Source organism: Oncorhynchus masou, chromosome 10 (genome assembly GCF_036934945.1).
Source record: "Oncorhynchus masou masou isolate Uvic2021 chromosome 10, UVic_Omas_1.1, whole genome shotgun sequence".
NCBI classification, from domain to species: domain Eukaryota; kingdom Metazoa; phylum Chordata; class Actinopteri; order Salmoniformes; family Salmonidae; genus Oncorhynchus; species Oncorhynchus masou.
This window is the reverse complement of record NC_088221.1, coordinates 48,252,847-48,269,223: the sequence shown is the minus strand read 5'-3', so window position 1 is coordinate 48,269,223 and position 16,377 is coordinate 48,252,847. Positions and strand designations below refer to the sequence as shown.

General features: G+C 48.7%; 2 pseudogenes; one reads left to right on the top strand and one right to left on the bottom strand.

Moving 5' to 3' along the window:
* The window catches only part of LOC135547713 (protein FAM124A-like), a 622,546-nt pseudogene that overhangs the window by 374,643 nt on the left and 231,526 nt on the right, over positions 1–16,377 (bottom strand).
* Positions 1–16,377, top strand: part of LOC135547771 (transient receptor potential cation channel subfamily M member 2-like) — a 52,611-nt pseudogene that overhangs the window by 13,737 nt on the left and 22,497 nt on the right.

Sequence of the window (16,377 nt, the reverse complement as noted above, 5' to 3'; positions counted from 1 at the left end):
CACTGGGTTAGAATTATACTGTACACTGGGTTAGAGGATTATACTGTACACTGGGTTAGAGGATTATACTGTACACTGGGTTAGAGGATTATACTGTACACTGGGTTAGAGGTACACTGGGTTAGAGGATTATACTGTACACTGGGTTAGAGGATTATACTGTACACTGGGTTAGAGGATTCATACTGTACACTGGGTTAGAGGATTATACTGTACACTGGGTTAGAGGATTATACTGTACACTGGGTTAGAGGATTCATACTTGTTTTGGAATAGTTTTACTGTGCACAGGCTTCCTTCTTTTCAGTCTGTCATTTAGGTCATTTAGACATTTCTACCCGGCCATAATTAAAGTGCTCGGGCCCAGCTGCGCAAGTGGCCATGAATTAAAGGGTGATTCCACTAACTCCATGGGCCATTCTTCATGAATTAAAGGGTGATTCCACTAACTCCATGGGCCATTCTTCATGAATTAAAGGGTGATTCCACTAACTCCATGGGCCATTCTTCATGAATTAAAGGGTGATTCCACTAACTCCATGGGCCATTCTTCATGAATTAAAGGGTGATTCCACTAACTCCATGGGCCATTCTTCATGAATTAAAGGGTGATTCCACTAACTCCATGGGCCATTCTTCATGAATTAAAGGGTGATTCCACTAACTCCATGGGCCATTCTTCATGAATTAAAGGGTGATTCCACTAAGTCCATGGGCCATTCTTCATGAATTACAGGGTGATTCCACTAACTCCATGGGCCATTCTTCATGAATTAAAGGATGATTCCACTAACTCCATGGGCCATTCTTCTTGAATTAAAGGGTGATTCCACTAACTCCATGGGCCATTCTTCATGAATTAAAGGGTGATTCCACTAACTCCATGGGCCATTCTTCATAAATTAAAGGGTGATTCCACTAACTCCATGGGCCATTCTGTAGCCAACCCGGAATGTGTTGATTTCCACACTCCTCAAAAGGATCATCGCTCCATCTCCTCTGTCTTCTCAGGGAGAGGAATTAGTTAGGCAACTGGCCAGTTTCCTTACCTGGATCTCCACTGATTTAGCACGGCTGTCTGTCCCAGGCATGGTCTTGGTAATATGGCCCACCGTCCAGGAAGCTTGAGGCAGTTAAGGGTCCACTATCATTACTACTTGGTCAGTGTCTCGGCTGGCCATTTCTCTCTGCCATTTCCCTCTGTGCTGAAGGCTTGGTAGGTAATCCCAAATGAATCAGGCCCAGAAATGAAGAGCGTCTGCTAAATGACTTAAATGTAATGTAAATGTAAATGGTCAGCCAAGATCTGGCTTTGCCGCCACTGGCGTCTGCCTACGGGGTTAGTATCAGCATACATGGCTTGAGGAATTGAGGCGTCTCATCCAGAGCAGATTCGATCTGACTGGATCCGGTTCAGCGATGTCTGAAGAGAGATATCCCAAGGGTTTGGAGTTCAGAATCCCTTCCACCTCTATCAGGACGGTCTGCAAGACAGTTTCAGTGGCAGTTTGGTCCCCTGGGAAGACTCGTAAGGCCGTCTTCAAAGATTTGATCTCTGGCTCCCATGTTCCTCCACAATGAGGAGCTCCTTGAGTGATGAATTTGAATGAGATTGTTGGTCCATCAGTTGATCCGGGAAGGTTGGTTCCATGGCTTGGAAGGCTTAATCCAACCTGGTTTCTCCTGCCTTGAAGTTTGTGCCCCTGTCAGCCAGGATCTCGTAGGGTTTCCCCCGTCGGGAGATAAACGGCCGTAGGGCCAAGAGTATCCAAACCGCCGTAGGGCTTCAGTATCCAAACTCTCCAGTAGGTCCGGGTGGACACATCTAGTTGTCAAGCACTGGAAAAGAATGCCTCAGGGCTTCTGTACTTGACGACTTAGCTTGATCGTAAAATGGCCCTAAAGAAATCTACTCCTGTTGACCAGGAGGGGGGTTTGAGGAAGCGCAAGCGAGCAGGGGGCAAATCTGCCATTTTGGGCACAGTTGCTCCAGACGCCATCTCTGACATTCCATGCAGGCGTATGGAAGTCAACAGCTACTCTTCCTGGGGTTTATTATGGATTCCCATTAGTTCCTGCCAAGGCAGCAGCTACTCTTCCTGGGGTTTATTATGGATCCCCATTAGTTCCTGCCAAGGCAGCAGCTACTCTCCCTGGGGTTTATTATGGATCCCCATTAGTTCCTGTCAAGGCAGCAGCTACTCTTCCTGGGGTTTATTATGGATCCCCATTAGTTCCTGCCAAGGCAGCAGCTACTCTTCCTGAGGTCCGGCAAAATTAAGGCAGTTATACAATTTTAAAATCATTGCAATACATTATTTACAGAATTCACGACACACTAAGTGTGTGCCCTCAGGCCCATACTCCACTATCACATATCTAAAACACAAAATCCATGTGTACGTGTGTGTATTGTCGTGGAAATTCTAATCAAGTAAGGGAGAAGAGACTTTCAATTTCTTCAAACAATCAACCTTTAAGTATCGATTAATTATATTATTTCCAAGATGGCGTAGCAGTGCAGACGTGGTTTGTCGTCCTCTCTGTTACTTTTTGTGTTTTTTTTCGTCTTTTTTGTATATATTTAAATTTATTTTCAATCTCTCACTATTTTAAATTAAATATACCTTCCGGTAACCCGCCTCACTCAATGAGACATGGATCTGCTATTTCTTTTAGACCTTATAGCCAGAACCTCCATCAGAAGCTAACCAGCTAATTAGCTACTAGATATTTATTCATTGTTAGCCACTGCTAGCGGCCTTTACCTTCTGCACAGGCACCAACCATTTTTTTAGCCTGGATAATACCTAACAGCTTCGGACTGTTTTCTCCACTATAACACCGGATTCCTGCCGTAAACCCTGGACCATTAATTCTGATCATCACAGCTAGCTAGCTGCCACCGAGTGACCCAGCCCCTAAGCTAGCCACGTCATACTTTCCAGGTCCGTTCCCAAACAGTTCGAACTACAAATTTTGAAAATTACTCTCTCCAGAAATAAGTCTCTCACTGTTGCCGCCTGCTACTTACCCCCCTCAGCTCCCAGCTGTGCCCTGGACACCATTTGTGAATTGATCGCCCCCCATCTAGCTTCAGAGTTTGTACTTTTAGGTGACCTAAACTGGGATATGTTAACACCCCGGCAGTCCTACAATCTAAGCTAGATGCCCTCAATCTCACACAAATCATCAAGGAACCCACCAGGTACAACCCTAACTCTGTAAACAAGGGCACCCTCATAGACGTCATCCTGACCAACTGGCCCTCCAGATACACCTCCGCTGTCTTCAACCAGGATCTCAGCGATCACTGCCTCATTGCCTGTATCCGCTACGGAGACGCAGTCAAACGACCACCCCTCATCACTGTCAAACGCTCCCTAAAACACTTCTGTGAACAGGCCTTCCTAATCGACCTGGCCCGGGTATCCTGGAAGGACATTGACCTCTTCCCGTCAGTTGAGGATGCCTGGTCATTCTTTAAAAGTAACTTTCTCACCATTTTAGATAAGCATGCTCCGTTCAAAAAATGCAGAACCAAGAACAGATACAGCCCTTGGTTCACTCCAGACCTGACTGCAACTGTTCAGGGAAGTCCGGAACCAATACACGCAGTCAGTCAGGAAAGCTAAGGCCAGCTTCTTCAGGCAGAAGTTTGCATCCTGTAGCTCCAACTCCAAAAAGTTCTGGGACACTGTGAAGTCCATGGAGAACAAGAGCACCTCCTCCCAGCTGCCCACTGCACTGAGGCTAGGTAACACGGTCACCACCGATAAATCCATGATTATCGAAAACTTCAACAAGCATTTCTCAATGGCTGGCCATGCCTTCCGCCTGGCTACTCCAACCTCAGCCAACACCTCCGCCCCCACCGCAGCTTCTCGCCCAAGCCCTTCCAGGTTCTCCTTTACCCAAATCCAGATAGCAGATGTTCTGAAAGAGCTGCAAAACCTGGACCCGTACAAATCAGCTGGGCTTGACAATCTGGACCCTCTATTTCTGAAACTATCCGCCGCCATTGTCGCAACCCCTATTACCAGCCTGTTCAACCTCTCTTTCATATCATCTGAGATCTCCAAGGATTGGAAAGCTGCCGCAGTCATCCCCCTCTTCAAAGGGGGAGACACCCTGGACCCAAACTGTTACAGACCTATATCCATCCTGCCCTGCCTATCTAAGGTCTTCGAAAGCCAAGTCAACAAACAGGTCACTGACCATCTCGAATTCCACCGTATCTTCTCCGCTGTGCAATCTGGTTTCTGAGCCGGTCACGGGTGCACCTCAGCCACACTCAAGGTACTAAACGACATCATAACCGCCATCGATAAAAGACAGTACTGTGCAGCCGTCTTCATCGACCTTGCCAAGGCTTTCGACTCTGTCAATCATCATATTCTTATCGGCAGACTCAGTAGCCTCTGTTTTTCGGATGACTGCCTTGCCTGGTTCACCAATTAATTTGCAGACAGAGTTCAGTGTGTCAAATCAGAGGGCATGCTGTCCGGTCCTCTGGCAGTCTCTATGGGGGTGCCACAGGGTTCAATTCTCGAGCCGACTCTTTTCTCTGTATATATCAATGATGTTGCTCTTGCTGCGGGCGATTCCCTGATCCACCTCTACGCAGACGACACCATTCTATATACTTCCGGCCCGTCCTTGGACACTGTGCTATCTAACCTCCAAACGAGCTTCAATGCCATACAACACTCCTTCCGTGGCCTCCAACTGCTCTTAAACGCTAGTAAAACCAAATGCATGCTTTTCAACCGATCGCTGCTTGCACCCGCATGCCCGACGAGCATCACCACCCTGGATGGTTCCGACCTTGAATATGTGGACACCTATAAGTACCTAGGTGTCTGGCTAGACTGTAAACTCTCCTTCCAGACTCATATCAAACATCTCCAATCGAAAATCAAATCAAGAGTCGGCTTTCTATTCCGCAACAAAGCCTCCTTCACTCACGCCGCCAAACTTACCCTCGTAAAACTGACTATCCTACCGATTCTCGACTTCGGCGATGTCATCTACAAAATTGCCTCCAACACTCTACTCAGCAAACTGGATGCAGTTTATCACAGTGCCATCCGTTTTGTCACTAAAGCACCTTATGCCACCCACAACTGCGACTTGTATGCTCTAGTCGGCTGGCCCTCGCTACATATTCGTCGCCAGACCCACTGGCTCCAGGTCATCTACAAGTCCATGCTAGGTAAAGCTCCGCCTTTTCTCAGTTCACTGGTCACGATGGCAACACCCACCCGTAGCACGCGCTCCAGCAGGTGTATCTCACTGATCATCCCTAAAGCCAACACCTCATTTGGCCGCCTTTCGTTCCAGTACTCTGCTGCCTGTGACTGGAACGAATTGCAAAAATCCCTGAAGTTGGAGACTTTTATCTCCCTCACCAACTTCAAACATCTGCTATCTGAGCAGCTAACCGATCGCTGCAGCTGTACATAGTCTATTGGTAAATAGCCCACCCATTTTCACCTACCTCATCCCCATACTGTTTTTATTTATTTACTTTTCTGCTCTTTTGCACACCAATATCTCTACCTGTAGATGACCATCTGCTCATTTATCACTCCAGTGCTAATCTGCAAAATTGTAATTATTCGCCTACCTCCTCATGCCTTTTGCACACAATATATATAGACTCCCCTTTTTTTGTACTGTGTTATTGACTCGTTAATTGTTTACTCCATGTGTAACTCTGTGTTGTCTGTTCACACTGCTATGCTTTATCTTGGCCAGGTCGCAGTTGCAAATGAGAACTTGTTCTCAACTAGCCTATCTGGTTAAATAAAGGTGAAATAAAAAAATAAAAATAAAAATGAGCCAGGCCCACCTCCCAGCCAACTCTGTGATCACCCGGCTACCCAGCCGATGCCTCCCGAACACGGCTACTCCACCAGATACTTGCCGTAAGCTCTGGACCTTTGCAGCGGCTCATCGCTGCTAGCTAGCTGCTACCGAGTGGCTATAGTGGCTAACGCTCCTGCCCTGAAGCTAGCACCAGTTAGCCGTGAGCCAGGCGCATCTAGTAAACTAAATTACTACAACTACAATACCTCTTTCGTCATCTGGCCCGGCCCCTCTGTCAACACAACGCCCGCCGTACCATCACGACTGGTCCGCAGACGTAAGTCCATCCATTGTGCCCTCAACCGGCCGTTGCCAGACATCGGAGCAGACGCTTCTAATTAAACGCCGTGTCTCCCACATGCTAGCATAGTAACGACTACGCCGCGGCTTCCCTGCTCCATCTATTGCTGTTCACTGGACCCTATGATCATTTGGCTACATAGCTGATGCCTACTGGACTGTTCATTAATCACGGTACTCCTTTCTGTTTATTCCTTGTTTATCTGTCGGCCCCAGCCGCGAACTCAGGCTCTGTGTGTAGTTAACCGACCCTTTCTGCCCATTCACTGCCATTTTACCCGTTGTTGTCTTAGCTAGCTCTCCCAATCAACACCTGTGATTGCTTTATGCCTCGCTTTACGTCTCTCTCAAATGTCAATATGCCTTGTATACTGTTGTTTAGGATAGTTATCATTGTTTTAGTTCACAGTGGAGCCCCTAGTCCCAGTCTACATGCTTCAGATTCCTCCTTTGTCCCACCCCACACATGCGGTGACCTCGCCCAGTATAACCAGCACGTCCAAAGATGCAACCTCTCTTGTCATCACTCAGTGCCTGGGCTTACCTCCACTATACCCGCACCCCACCATACCCCTGTCTGCACATTATGCGCTGAATCTATTCTACCATGTCCAGAAATCTGCTCCTTTTATTCTCTGTCCCCAACACACGAGACGACCAGTTTTGATAGCCTTTAGCCGTACCCTCATCCTACTCTTCCTCTGTTCCCCGGGTGATGTGGAGATAAATCCAGGGCCTGTGTGTCCCCAGGTGCTCTCATTTGTTGACTTCTGTAATGGAAAAGCCTTGGTTTCATACATGTCAACATCAGAAGCCTCCTCCCTAAGTTTGTTTTACTCACTGCTTAATGACTGGTTCTATAACGACTAGTTCTATAATGACTGTTTCTCTACTGACTAGTTCTATATTGACTAGTTCTATAATGACTGGTTCTATAATGACTGGTTCTCTAATTAATGGTTCACGAATTATGGTTTCTATATTGACTATTTCTATAGTGACTGGTTCTTTAATGACTGATTCTATAATGACAAGTTCTATAATGACTGGTTCTATCATCACGTGTTCTATAATGACTGGTTCTCTAATGACTGGTTCTCTGATGACTGTTTCTCTATTGACTAGTTCTCAAATGACTGCTTCTAGAATGACTGGTTCTGTCATGATGTGTTCTATAATGACTGTTTTTTAATGAGTGGTTGTATAATGACTGTTTCTCTAATTACCTCTTTTTTAATTACTGTTTATCTCATGACTTGTTGTCAAATGATTTTTTGTTGTACTGTTTGCCTGCCACAGTAAGGGGATCTGTAAGTGTGGTTACCAGAGGATCCACCATGTTGATGACTCTATCAAACCTGAGAACTACCTGGGAGAGACATGGGACAGACACAGACATGTACACGAGGTCCCTACTGACGCTTATGGAGACATCTGGTTCGGTGGCCTTGGACAGAAGATTGGCAAGGTATAAATATCTGATTTTCTGTCAATCCTTGTTAAGATTTATTCATTGTGTTATTTTGTGTGTTAATACATGGATATGTCTGTCTGTCTGTCTGTCTGTCTGTCTGTCTGTCTGTCTGTCTGTCTGTCTGTCTGTGTCGGTCTGCTGCCTGTCTGTCTGTGTCTGTATGTCTGTCTGCTGTCTGTGCCGTTCTGTGTCTGTCTGTCTCTCTGTCGGTCTGTCTGATGTCTGTCTGTCGTCTGTGCCGTTCTGTGTATCCTCCAGTACGTGCGCGTCTCCTCAGACACTTCTCCAGACCTGCTGTACCAGCTGCTGACAGAACAGTGGAAGCTCCCTCCTCCCAACCTGCTCATCTCTGTCACCGGAGGAGCCAAGAACTTCTACATGAAACCTCACCTCACAGCACTATTCCGCAGGGCCTCATTAAAGTGGCACAGACTACAGGTACAGTACTGACCTGACGACAAGTAAAAACAGACTCGCCTGACTGCCTGACTCTAAACTACAGGTACAAGATAGGTCCTGCAATATTTGATCGGAATTGTATTTAGTTTATGCCACAGTAAGCCTCAAAGAAAATCAAAAACTTCACACTGCTCTTGCAAGTATCACTTACATGTTGACCTCTTGGCCTTATAGGTGCAGTAAGCCTGAACGTATTATCTTCCCGGTAGCAGACTTTTGGTTCTGTCTTCTGTTGCTTTTGGGTGGCGAATACTGTTGTGTGTAGGATGTCCCTGGTTCGAGCCCTGCTCTGGGCACACCTAGACAGAAGCTGTACTGTTGCAGAAGCAACTTTAGTTTTTTGTCAGTAGCTGTTGTCATGGCCTGTGGCCTGTTGTTATGGTCTGTTCTTATGGCCTCTTTTAAAATCGCTGTCCCCATCTGACGTAGCATCTTTAATAAAGAGTCCTACCAGAGCCATGTCATCCACGTACTTAAAAAGGCTCACATTGTTTCCTCGGATATTAATCTCATTAGTGTAGATAGAGAACAACAGTGAAAGGACACACCCCCGGGGGCCCCCTGTTTTCAGGGTCAGTTCATCAGAGAGAGGACACACCCCTGGGGGGCCCCTGTGTTCAGGTCAGTTCATCAGAGAGAGGACACACCCCTGGGGGGCCCCTGTGTTCAGGTCAGTTCATCAGAGAGAGGACACGTCCCTGGGGGCCCCTGTGTTCAGGGTCAGTTCATCAGAGAGAGGACACACCCCTGGGGGCCCCTGTGTTCAGGTCAGTTCATCAGAGAGAGGACACGTCCCTGGGGGCCCCTGTGTTCAGGTCAGTTCATCAGAGAGAGGACACGTCCCTGGGGGCCCCTGTGTTTCATCAGGGTCAGTTCATCAGATCAGAGAGGACACGTCCCTGGGGGCCCCTGTGTTCAGGTCAGTTCATCAGAGAGAGGACACGTCCCTGGGGGCCCCTGTGTTCAGGTCAGTTCATCAGAGAGGACACGTCCCTGGGGGCCCCTGTGTTCAGGGTCAGTTCATCAGAGAGACACGTCCCTGGGGGCCCCTGTGTTCAGGTCAGTTCATCAGAGAGAGGACACGTCCCTGGGGGGCCCATGTTTTCAGGGTCAGTTCATCAGAGAGAAGACACACCCCTGGGGGCCCCTGTGTTCAGGTCAGTTCATCAGAGAGAGGACACACCCCTGGGGGCCCCTGTGTTCAGGGTCAGTTCATCAGAGAGAGGACACGTCCCTGGGGGGCCCCTGTGTTCAGGTCAGTTCATCAGAGAGAGGACACACCCCTGGGGGCCCCTGTGTTCAGGGTCAGTTCATCAGAGAGAGGACACGTCCCTGGGGGCCCCTGTGTTCAGGTCAGTTCATCAGAGAGAGGACACGTCCCTGGGGGGCCCCTGTGTTCAGGTCAGTTCATCAGAGAGAGGACACACCCCTGGGGGCCCCTGTGTTCAGGGTCAGTTCATCAGAGAGAGGACACGTCCCTGGGGGGCCCCTGTGTTCAGGGTCAGTTCATCAGAGAGAGGACACGTCCCTGGGGGGCCCCTGTGTTCAGGTCAGTTCATCAGAGAGAGGACACGTCCCTGGGGGGCCCCTGTGTTCAGGTCAGTTCATCAGAGAGAAGACACTGTCCCCTGGGGGCCCCTGTGTTCAGGTCAGTTCATCAGAGAGAAGACACACCCCTGGGGGCCCCTGTGTTCAGGTCAGTTCATCAGAGAGAGGACACGTCCCTGGGGCCCCTGTGTTCAGGGTCAGTTCATCAGAGAGAGGACACGTCCCTGGGGGCCCCTGTGTTCAGGTCAGTTCATCAGAGAGAGGACAGTCCCTGGGGGCCCCTGTGTTCAGGTCAGTTCATCAGAGAGAAGACACACCCTCTGTGGGCTGTCAATTATAAAGTCCTTGATCCAACCTACCAGGACTCCGTTGACGTTCAGGTCCAGCAGTGTGTGGATTTGCATTGTATTGAAAGCTGAACTAAAATCAATAAATAAAATGTGATGATATGATTTAGCACGTTGAAGGTGACTAGCCACCATGTTCACCAAGGTCAGGCCTTATAGGCTAACTGTAATGGGTCCAAATCAAAAAGGCTCTTTATTGTAAACCAAAACTGTTGACTTTAAGCAAAGAAAAAGGAATGAGGTGTGAAAGTGTCATAATGTAAGGTGTATGTAAAGTGCAGGGATGCGTACATCTGTGTGTGTGAATGAGAGAGAGAGAGAGAGAGAGAGAGAGAGAGAGAGAGAGAGAGAGAGAGAGAGAGAGAGAGAGAGAGAGAGAGAGATATTTGTGAAGCAGTTTAAATATCCTGAGCCCAGGTGGCTCCAATCACTAACGTCCCTGCACTGCGGAGGGGCCTGTGTTCTGTTGTCATGGTCTGTGTTCTGTTGTCTGTTGTCGTGGCCTGTGTTCTGTTGTCATGGTCTGTGTTCTGTTGTCATGGTCTGTGGACTGTTGTCATGGCCTGTGGCCTGTGGTCTGTTGTCATGGCCTGTTGTCTGTTGTAATGGCTTGTGGTCTGTTGTCGTGGCCTGTGGTCTGTTGTTATGGCCTGTGACCTGTGTTCTCTTGTCATGGCCTGTTTCCATGTCTTGGTATGTGGTCTGTTTTCTTATGTGTGGTATGTGGTCTATTGTCATGGCCTGTGGTCTGTTATCATCCTGTGTGTGGTCTGTGTCATGGTATGTGGTCTATTGTCATGGCCTGTGGTCTGTGGTCTGGCATTGGCATGGTGTGTGGTCTGTCGTCATGGTCTATGGCTGTTGTCATGTGGTCTGTTGTCTGTTGTCATGTGGCCTGTTGTCTGTGGTCTGATGTCATGGCCTGTGGTCAATTGTTATGGCCTGTGACCTGTGACCTGTGTTCCGTGCCATGTTCTGTGGTCTGTTGTCATGGTATGTGGTCTGTTGTCATGTCCTGTGGTCTGTTTTCATGGCCTCTTGTCTGTTATCATGGTCTGTGATCTGTTGTCATGGCCTCTTGTCTGTTGTCATGGCCTCTTGTCTGTTGTCATGGTCTGTGGTCTTTTGTCATGACCTGTTGTTTGTGGTCTATTGTCATGTCCTGTGGTGTGTTGTCATGGCCTCTGGTCTGTGCTCTCTTGTCATGGCCTGTTGCCATGTTCTGTGGTCTGTTGTCATGGTATGTGGTCTGTTGTCATGTCCTGTGGTCTGTGGTCTGTGGTGTGTTGTCATGGCCTGTAGCCGGCGGTCTATTGTTGTGGCCTGTGGTCTGTTGTCATGGTCTGTGGTTTGTTGTCATGGCCTGTGGCCTGTGGTGTTATGGCCTGTGACTGTGACCTGTTTCTGTTGTCATGGTGGTCTGTTGTCATGGCCTGTGGTCTGTTGTCATGGCCTGTGTTGTCTGTTGTCATGGCCTGTTGTCTGTTGTCATGGTCTGTGGTCTGTTGTCATGGCCTGTGGTCTGTTGTCATGGCCTGTGGTCTGTTGTCATGGGCTGTGGTCTGATGTCATGGCCTGTGGTCTGTTGTCATGGCCTGTTGTCTGTTGTCATGGCTGTGGTCTGTTGTCATGGCCTGTGGTCTGTTGTCATGGCCTGTTGTCTGTGTTTATGGCCTGTGGTCTGTTGTCATGTTGTGTGGGTCTGTTGTTGTGGCCTGTGGTCTGTTGTCATGGCCTGTAGCCGGTGGTCTATTGTTGTGGCTGTGGTCTGTTATCATGGCCTGTGGGTCTGTTGTGGCCTGTGGTCTGTGTCTCTGGTCTATTGTCATGTCCTGTGGTCTGTTGTCATGGCCTGTTGTCAGTTTTAATGGCTTGTGGTCTGTTATCATGGCCTGTGGTCTATTGTTGTGGCCTGTGGTCTGTTGTCATGGCCTGTGGCCTGTGGTCTGTTGTTGTGGCCTGTGGTCTGTTGTCATGGTCTGTGGTCTATTGTCATGTCCTGTGGTCTGTTGTCATGGTCTGTGGTCTGTTGTCATGGCCTGTGGTCTGTTGTCATTTTAATGGCTTGTGGTCTGTTATCATGGCCTGTAGCCGGCGGTCTATTGTTGTGGCCTGTGGTCTGTTGTCATGGCCTGTAGCCGGCGGTCTATTGTTGTGGCCTGTGGTCTGTTGTCATGGTCTGTGGTTTGTTGTCATGGCCTGTGGCATGTGGTCTGTTGTCATGGCCTGTGGTCTGTTGTCATGGCCTGTGGCCTGTGTTCTGTTGTCATGGCCTCTTGTCTGTTGTCATGTCCTGTGGTCTGTGGTCTGTTGTCATGGCCTGTGGTCTGCTGTCATGGCCTGTGGTCTGTTGTCATGGCCTGTGGTCTGTTGTTATGGCCTGTGACCTGTGTTCTCTTGTCATGGCCTTTTGCCATGTTCTGTGGTCTGTTGTCATGGCCTTTGGCCTGTGGTCTGTTGTCATGGCCTTTTGTTTGTGGTCTATTGTCATTTCCTGTGGTCTGTTGATATGGCCTGTGCTCTGTTGTCATTGTCTTTGGTATGTTGTCTGTTGTCATGGTCTCTGGTCTATTGTCATGTCCTGTGGTCTTTGGTCTGTTGTCATGGCCTGTGGTCTGCTGTCATGGCCTGTGGTCTGTTGTCGTGGCCTGTGGTGTGTTGTTATGGCCTGTGACCTGTGTTCTCTTGTCATGGCCTGTTGCCATGTTCTGTGGTCTGTTGTCATGGTATGTGGTCTGTTGTCATGTCCTGTGGCGTGTGGTATGTGGTCTGTTGTCATGGCCTGTGGCCTGTATTCTGTTGTCATGGTCTGTGGTTTGTTGTCATATGCCTGTCGTCTGTTGTCATTGCCTGTGGTCTTTGGTTTGTTGTCATGTCCTGTGGTCTGTGGTCTGTGGTCTGTTGTCATGGCCTGTGGCCTGTTGTCATGGCCTGTTGTATGTTGAAATGGCCTGTGGTCTGTTGTCATGGCCTGTGGCCTGTGTTCTGTTGTCATGGCCTGTTGTATGTTGAAATGGCCTGTGTTCTGTTGTCATGGCCTATGGTTTGTTGTCATGGCCTGTGGCATGTGGTCTGTTGTCATGGCCTCTTGTCTGTTGTCAAGGCCTGTGGTCTGTTGTCATGGCCTGTGGTCTGTTCTCATGGCCTCTTGTTTGTGGTCTATTGTCATGTCCTGTGGTCTGTTGTCATGGCCTGTGGTCTGTTGTCTGTTGTCATGGCCTGTGCTCTGTTGTCATTGGCTTTGGTATGTTGTCTGTTGTCATGGTCTCTAGTCTATTGTCATGTCCTGTGCTCTATTGTCATGACCTGAGGTCTGTTGTCATGTCCTGTGGTCTGTGGTCTGTTGTCATGGCATGTGGTCTATTGTCGTGGCCTGTGGTCAATTGTTACAGCCTGTGACCTGTGTTCTGTTGTCATGGTCTGTTGTCATGGTCTGTGGTCTGTTGTCATGGCCTCTGGTTTGTGGTCTATTGTCATGTCCTGTGGTGTGTTGTCATGTCCTGTGGTCTGTTGTCATGTCCTGTGGTCTGTGTTCTGGCCTTGTCATGGCCTGTGGACTGTGACCTGTCATGGCCTGTTGGTCTGTTGTTGTCATGGTGGGTCCATGGCCTGTAGCCGGCGGTCTGTTGTTATGTCCTGTGGTCCTGTGACCTGTGTTCTGTTGTCATGGCCTGTGACCTGTGTTCTGTTGTCATGGCCTGTTGCCTTGTTCTGGGGTCTGTTGTCATGGTATGTGGTCTGTTGTCATGGCCTGTAGCCGTTGTCATGCGGTCTATTTTTGTGGCCTGTGGTCTGTTGTCATGGCCTGTGGTCTGTGGTCTGTTCTCATGGCCTGTGCTCTGTTGTCATTGTCTTTGGTATGTTGTCCGTTGTCATGGGCTCTGGTCTATTGTCATGTCCTGTGGTCTGTTGTCATGTCCTGTGGTCTGTGGTCTGTTGTCATGGCCTATGGTCTGCTGTCATGGCCTGTGGCCTGTTGTTGTGGTCTGTGGTCTGTTGTTATGGTCTGTGGCCTGTGTTCTGTTGTCAAGGCCTGTTGCCATGTTCTGTGGTCTGTTGTCATGGTATGTGGTCTGTTGTCGTGTCCTGTGGTCTGTCGTCTATTGGCATGGCGTGTGGTCTGTTGTCATGGTCTGTAGTCTGTTGGCATGGCCTATTGTCTGTTGTCATTGCCTCTTGTCTGTTGTCATGTCCTGTGGTCTGTTGTCATGTCCTGTGGTCTGTGGTCTGTTGTCATGGCCTATGGTCTGCTGTCATGGCCTGTGGTCTGTTGTCGTGGCCTGTGGTCTGTTGTTATGGCCTGTGACCTGTGTTCTCTTGTCATGGCCTGTTGCCATGTTCTGTGGTCTGTTGTCATGGTATGTGGTTTGTTTTTATATCCTGTGGCGTGTGGTATGTGGTCTATTGTCATGGCCTGTGGTCTGTGGTCTATTGGCATGGTGTGTGGTCTGTCATCATGGTCTATGGTCTGTTGTCATAGCCTGTGGTCTGTTGTCACGGCCTGTGGCATGTGGTCTGTTGTCAAGGACTGTGGTCTGTTGTCACGGCATGTGGCCTGTTGTCATGGGCTGTGGTCTGATGTCATGGCCTGTGGTCTGTTGTCATGACCTGAGGTCTGTTGTCATGTCCTGTGGTCTGTGGTCCGTGGTCTGTTGTCATGGCCTGTGGCCTGTGCTCTGTTGTCATGGCCTGTGGCCTGTGCTCTGTTGTCATGGCCTGTTGTCTGTTGTAATGGCTAGTGGTCTGTTGTCATGGCCTGTAGCCGGCGGTCTATTTTTGTGGCCTGTGGTCTGATGTCATGGCCTGTGGTCTGTTGTCTATTGTCATGACCTGAGGTCTGTTGTCATGTCCTGTGGTCTGTGGTCTGTTGTCATGGCATGTGGTCTGTTGTCGTGGCCTGTGGTCAATTGTTATGGCCTGTGACCTGTGTTCTGTTGTCATGGTCTGTTGTCATGGTCTGTGATCTGTTGTCATGGTATGTGGTCTGTTGTCGTGTCCTGTGGTCTGTCGTCTATTGGCATGGCGTGTGGTCTGTTGTCATGGTCTGTAGTCTGTTGGCATGGCCTATTGTCTGTTGTCATGGTCTGTGGTCTATTTTCATGGCTTGTGGTCTGAGATCTGTTGTCACAGCCTGTGGTCTGTGGTTTGTTGTCATGGCTTGTGGCCTGTGGTCAGTTGGCATGGCCTGTGGTCTGTTGAAATGGCCTTGTAGTCTGTTGTCATGGCCTGTTGTCAATGGCCTGTGGTTTGTTGTCATGGCCTGTGGCCTGTGGTCTGTTGTCATGGTCTGTGGATTGTTGTCACGGCCTGTTGTCATGGCCTGTGGCCTGTGGTCTGTTGTCATGGTCTGTGGTCTGTTTTCATGGCTTGTAGTCAGTTGTCATTTCCTGTGGCCTGTGGTCTGTTGTCATGGTCTGTGGATTGTTGTCACGGCCTGTTGTCACGGCCTGTGGTCATGGCCTGTGGTCTGTGGTCTGTTGTCATGGTCTGTGGATTGTTGTCACGGCCTGTTGTCATGGCCTGTTGTCATGGCCTGTGGTCTGTGGACTGTGCAGGAGCATAGTTTATCTGTAACTTGTTAACCTGTGTTCGTTATAGGTGCCTGGATTATTACAGGTGGCACCCATGCAGGTGTGATGAAGCATGTAGGCCGGGCGGTGAGGGAATACGTCCTCAGGAGTGGCTCTATGGAGGGGCAAATCGTGGCCATTGGAGTGGCGACCTGGGGAGCCATACACAACAGGAGACCCCTGGCACACCTTGAGGTAAGGACTGGAGAAAGAGTTATTTTGTATAAGACAAGGATGTGGCCCTGAGATAATTATGAACTGGAGAGAGTGAGAGAGAGCTCTTTTTATGATGGTCGCCTTCTCCCTGTCATGGATGCCATGCCATGGTTGCCCTTAGTTTGAAGATGTAATCCAGAGACAGGTGTTTCCTCCATGTCTTTAGCTATCATACTCTAATTCAACTGATTTAAAAACTTGATCCTCCAGAAAGTGGAGAGCAACACTTATGCAGCTCCACTACACATTTAAAGAAAGCCGGGATCGACAAGATTACCAACACAGACTGACGAGCTCAAATAGACAGAAGCCTTCTGTATGGCAGACCAATCCGAACTCTTCTCTTGGCATGTCCTGCACACTCATAATCTCAGCCAATCATGTCTAGTGGGAAATACCACAGTGTGACATCACAGCAGCAATATTTGTGACCTGTTTCCAGAAGAAAAGGGCAACCAGTGAAGAACAAACACCATTGCAAATCCACCCATATTTATTTTTATTTATTTATCCTTTTGTACTCAAACTATTTGTTCATAATATGACATTTGTAATGTCTTTATTATTTTGTAACTTTTGTGAATGTAATGTT